The sequence below is a fragment of the Oncorhynchus clarkii genome, chromosome 1, assembly GCF_045791955.1.
Source record: "Oncorhynchus clarkii lewisi isolate Uvic-CL-2024 chromosome 1, UVic_Ocla_1.0, whole genome shotgun sequence".
Classification (NCBI taxonomy): domain Eukaryota; kingdom Metazoa; phylum Chordata; class Actinopteri; order Salmoniformes; family Salmonidae; genus Oncorhynchus; species Oncorhynchus clarkii.
In genome coordinates this window covers 55,040,175-55,048,058 of record NC_092147.1, presented here as the reverse complement: position 1 = coordinate 55,048,058, position 7,884 = coordinate 55,040,175, and the positions used below count along the sequence as shown (strand labels likewise).

General features: G+C 41.5%; 1 pseudogene; it reads left to right on the top strand.

Moving 5' to 3' along the window:
• Positions 1 to 365: 365 nt before the first annotated feature.
• On the top strand, positions 366 to 7,602 carry LOC139406748 (leucine-rich glioma-inactivated protein 1-like; annotated as a pseudogene).
• The last annotated feature ends 282 nt before the right edge of the window (positions 7,603 to 7,884 follow it).

Genomic DNA, 7,884 nt, shown 5'->3' with positions numbered 1-7,884 from the left:
CCCTGTTTCATCTATTCCTGATCATTGGACCCTATGATCACTCGACCACAAAGCCTTTGCCTGCTGGACTGTCCATTAACACAGTACTTCATTTTGTTCATCTGTCTGCCCCAGCCTCAAACTCAGGCCCTGTGTGTAGTTAACTGACCTTCTCTGCCCATTCATCGCCATTGACCCATTGTTGTTGTCCTAGCTGTTTACCCATTGTTGTCTCACCCGTTGTTGTCTTTGCTCTCCCAATCAAAGCTCTCCCAATCAACTGTGATTGCTTATGTCTTTCTCTAATGTCAATATGCATTGTACACTGTTGTTTAGGGCAGCTCTCATTGTTTTATTTTACTGCGGAGCCCCTAGTCCTGCTCAACATGCCTCAGATAGCTGCTTTGTCCCACACCCCACACATGCGGTGACTGCACCCACCTTAACTGGCACCTCCAGAGATGCCACCTCTCTCATCGTCACTCAATGCCTAGGTTTGCCCCCAATGTACTCGCACCCTACCTTACCCTTGTCTATACACTATGCCCTGAATCTATCCTACCACGGCCAGAAATCTGTTCCTTTTATTCTCTGTTCCCAACTCACTAGACGACCAGTTCTTATAGCCTTTAGCCATACCCTCATCCTACTCCTCCTCTGTTCCTTTGGTTAACCCAGGCCCTGTGTGTCTAGGCCCTGTGTGTCCATTTGTTGACTTCTGCAACCGTAAAAGCCTTGAGTTCATGCATGTTAAGGTGTGACTGCCGGCGCAAGTCACTCTAACAAATATAACTGGGAAATCACTGATAATATGCATCATTTCAGCGTTCTCATAAAATGTACAACACGCAGTGAAAACTACTATCAATGTTGATGCTGCACTAAATAATAAACATCTGCAAGATTTTTATGAGCCTCTTATTGTTGCCATCTCAGTTGATGTGTCAGGCTGAGATGGGATTCGGGTTTCCCTTCTGAAGGAGTTTTCCCCTCCCACTCAGACCACTCCCAGACAGCCTAGCAAAATTCTTGCATAAGAAATTGCTCTTGCTGAGAAGCTATTTTTGTTTATTTTTGACCATTTTGATTTAAAACAATCACAGTAAGGTACTTAATTGTTACACAGAATTTCTTTAATTGAACTATAAACACTATAAATGTTCAACTGAAAAATAAACACTAGAAATAACACTGGCCAATTTGTTCTCCCACTCTGCTCAATAAAGTCACAGAAAATACAAATTTTTAAGAAAGAGTCATGGCAAAGATATTAGCTATGTCAGGAGTGTTTATGTAAAATTACTAAGGGATTACCAGATACATGTACAAATATTCCCATATACACTTCCGTTCAAAAGTTTTGGGTCTTCTTTAGTCTGGTTGAGTATCTGGAGCATCAGCATTTATGGGTTCGATTTACAGGCTCAAAGTGGCTAGATTCAAATAACTTCTGAAACTCCTCAGTCTATTCTTGTTCTGAGAAATGAAGGCTATTCCAATGAGAGAAATTGCCAAGAAACTGAAGATCTCGTACAGTGCTGTGTACTACTCCCTTCACAGAACAGCACAAACTGGCTCCAACCAGAATAGAAAGAGGAGTGGGTGGCCCTTGTGCACAACTGAGCAAGGGGAAAAGTACACTAGTTTGAGACAGACCCCTCACAAGCCCTCAACTGGCATCTTCATTAAATAGTACCCACAAAACACCAGTCTCAACATCAACAGTGAAGAGGAGACTCCGGGATGCTGGCCTTCTAGGCAGAGTTGCAAAGAAAAATACATATCTCAGACTGGCCAATAAAAATAAAAGATTAAGATGAGCAAAAAAACAGACATGTGTAGAGGAACTCTGCCAGCATCCCGGAGTCGCCTCTTCACTGTTGACGTTGAGCCTGGTGTTTCTTTAAATCAGGACAACAGTTTTCAGCTGTGCTAACATAATTGCAAAGGGATTTTCTAATGAGCCTTTTATAACAAACTTAGATTGGGCTAACACAATGTGCCATTTGAACACAGGCGTGATGGTTGCTGATAATGGGCCTCTGTAGATATTTCATTAAAAACATAGGCGTACAATCAGCCGTTTTCAGCTACAATAGTAATTTTCAACATTAACAATGTCTACACTGTATTTCTGATCAATTTTATGTTATTTTAATGGACAAAAAATATGTTTTTCTTTCAAAAACAAGGACATTTCTAAGTGACACAACTTTTGAACGGTAGTGCATGTACATCTTAATTTGAAAACATGCTAACACCCATCTTTTTACATTTGGCAGAAACTCCTGATATTAAAGTTTAAACACTGAGGTAAACACTAATGCTCGTGCACTATTTAAAAGAAAGCCTTCCAAAGAATTATCAAATAACCCTTTCTTCCAAAAAGAGTTCTTCAGATGAAAATGGTTCTTGGTAGAACCCTATCCCTCAGCAAAGAACCCTTTAGGAACCCTTTTATCTAAGAGTTTAGAAATGACTTAGGTTCCCAATGTCAAACTCTACATTCTCCTCATTGTACCTCAATGTAATATGCAATGTGATTTTTGAATTGCAATATTAATTGCATCATTCCCGAATGACAAATAATATAACAATATATTTTCTCTTTCTGATCAACAGGAGTCTGGCCTACAACAATCTGGAGACACTGCCCAAAGATGTCTTCAGGGGCATGGAGACCTTGACTAAAGTGTAAGAACCTCAACCTATTATTATTATTGTAAAATAGCTTAAGCTAGACTTTACCCTTGGCCACTGAACTAGGACCAGGTAACCTTACCCTTTCACCTTAAAGGTCCTGAACAGTCCAAATCATGTTTTTCATCAAATTGGATGATATTTCAATGAAACCAGGGGGGTGTACAATGAATCGGGATAGAGGAGTTAGCTTGCTAACTTTGGTCAACTCTTCAACTCGGGATAGCAGGTGACACAAATGTGGCTCACCTTTTAGCCAGGTAAATGTCTATGGCAATAAATCCTTCAGACCTATCCTGCTCCAGGGCAGGCTAATTCAGGGCTTAATCCACTTATCCTGAATGAAGTGTCTGAGCTGTGAGTTGATGACCAATGATATCAGATTCCCACCCCCTCTAAAAAAATGTCATCATCCCCTTCATTTGAGGAAGATGACTGATTCAACATTTTATTAAATCAAATGTTTTTTGTGTAAAAAATTATTAATATTACAATACCTATCACATTACACATTTAGTAATGACAGAATGCAACTTAATGCCCAGTAAAACTTTTGTATTGCATAATACACTTATTTTGGAAAAAAAGTTGCTTGTGCATTGATAAGCACACCAAAGACGGCATTAACGATACAAGATACAATAAAATAAAAGATAGATGACACTTCTAGTAGTTTATTTCCTACCTTAGCCTGCTGAATCTTTCATTTTGATTTGGGCAAAAATTGTAATGTGGCACCTACTCGCCCATGAATTGATGGTTCAGCATTGTCTCAATAAAGAGTTTTGCTTTCAACTAGCTTGGTTGTCCACGTGTGACATGCACACACAGTTACAAGCCTGGTTCAAGTTCTGCTCATGTTAGCGGCAGCTGCAGGACCAATCTCCACCTTCATAACATGGATGAAGCCTGAGCAGTAATGTGAAGCTAACTGAAGCTAACTAACTTCAGAAAAGTCTGAGTACATCTAGCTAGATTTGTAGAAAACCATTCAGATCAAAGTAGGATGACCACAGAATGAAAAGGACTGTTGCTTGTGCATCGCTAAAGTTTGAAAGGTACTGGCTTCTTCCTCTTTGTTAAAAACACATATACAGGAGGCCAGATTGATGTGATTGAGGATTGATATGACATGTTTTGTACAATCATGTGAAATGCCTGGATTTTAACCTTTTTTTAAAAGCTTTTTCATCAAACTATTGCCTTACTTCGGGTGGCAGGTAGCCTAGTGGTTAGAGAGTTGGGCCAGTAAATCAGATCGAATTGAGTCATTTCTAAACTCTTAGATAAGGGTTCCTAAAGGTACAAATCTGTTCTGCCCCTGAACAAGGCAATTAACCCACTGTTCCCCGGTATGCTGTCATTGTAAATAAGAATTTGTTCTGAACTGCATTGTCTTGGATGTATGCTTAGGGTCATTGTTCGGTTGGAGGTGAACCACCCCAGAGGTCCTGAGTGCGGATTTTCATCGAGGATCTCTCTGTACCCCAAAGTCAAGCTTAAATTAGTTTATATTTATTCACGCCAGCAGACAGATTACAGACAAACAGCACTTCATGTGGAGTTTAGTCAGAAGCTCTGACGAGGTATTTCCCCTTCAACATATTTATACTATCGCTACGGGTTAGACAAAGATAGCCAAGTGCATCCTTTCTCAGCAAAGCATTTGCTCCCAGAGACTGGCGGCAGAGGAGGAAAACACCTGGCAACCACTCTGGGCGTTGAGCCGACCTTGTGATAGCAAACCCCAGACACCCTGTCTGTCTACAACAGGCACATTTCTAAGTATGTATCAGGTCAAATGCAGAATAAGTGTGAGACACTGAAATGGGAGGAAGAGACACAGTAAAATTCCACTACACTTTGCTCAGTTCATCTTTCCCTCGATCCTGACAGGTCTCCCAGTCCATGCCACTGAAAATTATCCCCACAGCATGATGCTGCCACCACCATGCTTCACCAGATGGATGGTGCCAGGTTTCCTCCAGACATGACGCTTGACATTCAGGCCAAAGAGTTCAATCTTGGTTTCATTAGACCAGAAAATCGTGTTTCTCATGGTCTGAGAGTCTTTCGGTGGCTTTTGGCAAACTCCAAGTGGCTGTCAAGTGCCTTTTAGTGAGGAGTGGCTTCCGTTTGGCCACTCTACCATAAAGGCCTGATTGGTGTAGTGCTGCAGAGATGGTTGTCCTTCTGGAATGTTATCCCATCTCCACAGAGGAACTCTAGAGATCTGTCAGAGTAACCACCTCTCTGACCAAGGCCCTCCTCCACCAATTGCTCAGTTTAGCCGGAGCGGCAAGCTGTAGGAAGAGTCTTGGTTGTCCCAAACTTCTTCCATTTAGGAATGATGGAGGCCAATGTGTTCTTGGGGACCTTCAATGCTGCAGACATTTTTTTGTTACCCTTCCCCAGATCTGTGCCTCAACTAAATCCTGTCTCGGAGCTCTATGAAGAATTCCTTTGACCTCGTGGCTTGGTTTTTGCTGTGACATGCACTGTCAAATGTGGTACGTTATATAGACTGGTGTGTGCCTGTCCAAATAATGTCCAATATATTAAGTTTACCACCGATGGACCCCAATCAAGTTGTTGAAACATCTCAAGGATGATCAATGGACACAGGATGCACCTGAGCTCAATTTCGAGTCTCATAGCAAAGGGTCTGAATATCTATGTAAATAAGGTATTTCTGTTTTTATTGTAATTAATTTACAACATTTCAAAAAACCTGTTTTCACTTTGTCATTATGGGTTATTGTGTGTAGATTTGAGGATGTTCTTTTATTTGATCCACTTTAGAATAAATCTGTTACATATCAAAATTTGGAAAAAGTGGTCTGAATACTTTCCGAATGCAATATATGTCCATTGGGAACGCTGACTCAGTTGTCGTGTCAACACATCTGCCAGTGCTGCTGTGAACCGCAACAGAAGACACATGTCAAATGGGAGATGCATCGAAAAAATGATTGACATCATGGATAATCCTGGTTTATGTAGATGGTCAGGAAGTCAATAACTATATTTTATGAAGTGAACCTAGATCTCTCCCTGTCCAATTGGTCAAGATTAACTAGCTTGAAAAAACAGTGCTGACAATGCCATTTTCACTAGTTAGCTAAATTATACAGCTAGCATTTTGTCTGTTACAATAACCCTTTGTTTGGTTACTTTGGCAAAGCCAATTTCTGATATCCATTGTGGCAGATAAGCTGGTTTGAGCTAGCTAAATAGGCTAAGGCTGATAACAAACACTTTTTCCAGCTACCTAAGAAGCTAACTAAACTAGGTGGTTTTGGATATGAGGCGGAGTTGAGTGAAGCAGCTTGAACGGTAAAACTTGACCCCGCTCTTATGAATCAAAATCAAATATTAACAGGCGGAGGCATATCATGCTATTTCACTTAGCATACCACAGAGTAGAGAGATGAGAAGCATTTTTTTCCTGCTTTTTATCTAAACCCAAAAGGAGTCATACCTAACTAACCGCCCAGTGGTTTTCCATAGCCCCAAGTTTGAACTAAGCCCCCTTTTGTCCCCTCGTAGAGCCGGGCCCAGCTAATGCTAAAATGTGTGTTACTCTCTCCCTGTCCTCAGTGACTTGCGGGGCAACCAGTTCATGTGTGACTATAAACTGAAGTGACTGGTTCAGTGGATGCTCCACACCAATGCCACCGTGAACCAGATCTACTGTAAAGGCCCTGTTTCCCACCAAGACAAGAACATCAATGACCTTGTCACTGCGTCCTTCGACCGCATCACCACAGGTCAACCACCACTTTAAATCATCAACATGATAATATTAAAGGAATAGTTCAGCAAAAATATGTTTTCAGATATTTCTTTCCTTACTTTCAAAACAGTCTACAGACAAACAGAGACTGCAATCCAAACTTTGGTTGTGTTTGTTAAACTAACTGCTAAACTGATGCTGATCTAGCCAGGTGTCAAATACTACAAAATGTTTATTTTTTTCAGTCAATGGTGTCTTATGTGGCATCCTTTCCTTTGTTTTTCCTGTAGAGTTTGCATCCTACCAGTCAGAGAAGTCGGAGTCCATATCCGTGGAGGCGTTTGCATTTGGGAATGACGAGTATGTGGTGTTTGCCCAGCCCTTTGTTAGGAAGTGCAGCTTCCTGGAATGGGATCAAGTGGAGAGGAACTACCAAAATTATGATCACATTGACAGTAAGTACAGGACTTTGTCAATGTGAAAGAAATATATTATTTTGATGCTGAAAGAAATCGGTTCTTCTGATGCATCAAAACCAGTTTGTTTTATAACAGTATTTGGAGAAGACTGTTTTCTCAAATTTTTTACACGATGAAGCCATGCATACATAAAACATCAGTCACACATTTGTAGTATCTCCCTCGCTCCCTATCTTTTGCTTTCTCTCTCTCACTCCCTTCTGCCTCTCTTCTCTGTCTTGCTCCAAACACTCTCTCTCCCTCCATATTTCTGTCTCTGTCTCCCCCCTACTTTGTCTCTCATTCTCTCCTTCACCCCCCAATCCCTCCCTCTAGGCACATCCACAGTGATCTGCAAGCCGCTGATCATTGACAACCAGCTCTTCATCATCGTTGCCCAACTCTTTGGCGGTTCGCACATCTACAAGCGTGGCGTCTTTGCCAACAAGTTCATCAAGATCCAGGACATCAACATCCTGAAGATTCGCAAGCCCAATGACGTTCCGCATCGACGGTGAGTCCTTCTTCATGATTGCAGACAGTTCCAAGGCCGGTTCTACGACAGTGTACAAGTGGAACGGCAATGGGTTCTACTCGCACCAGTCCCTGCACCCGTGGTAACCCGACACTGATGTGGAGTACATGGAGATCTCGTCCAAGCCCCACCTGGTCCTCTCCAGCAACTCACATCGCCCCATTTTGGGTTGTTTTGATTGGTTGATATATTGATTGCTAGGTAGGTGGAATTGAAAGCGGAGATGGTGCTTGTCGTGGAAATTTCCTCTATTTACCAAATCATGAGAGCAAACCACACACAAGTCAGAGTTAGTTATCACAAAGTCCATTTTTAATTATATGAGCTCTATCACAACCCTGTGACTCTCAGATCAATTCAGTGTCTATCAATGAATTCTCTGAGAGTCCCTTCCACATTTCAACTGAGATCCTTTATAGCAAAGACACACACAGGATAAGACAGCATCGGCATAATTCATCGTTCAGCTTTGTCTC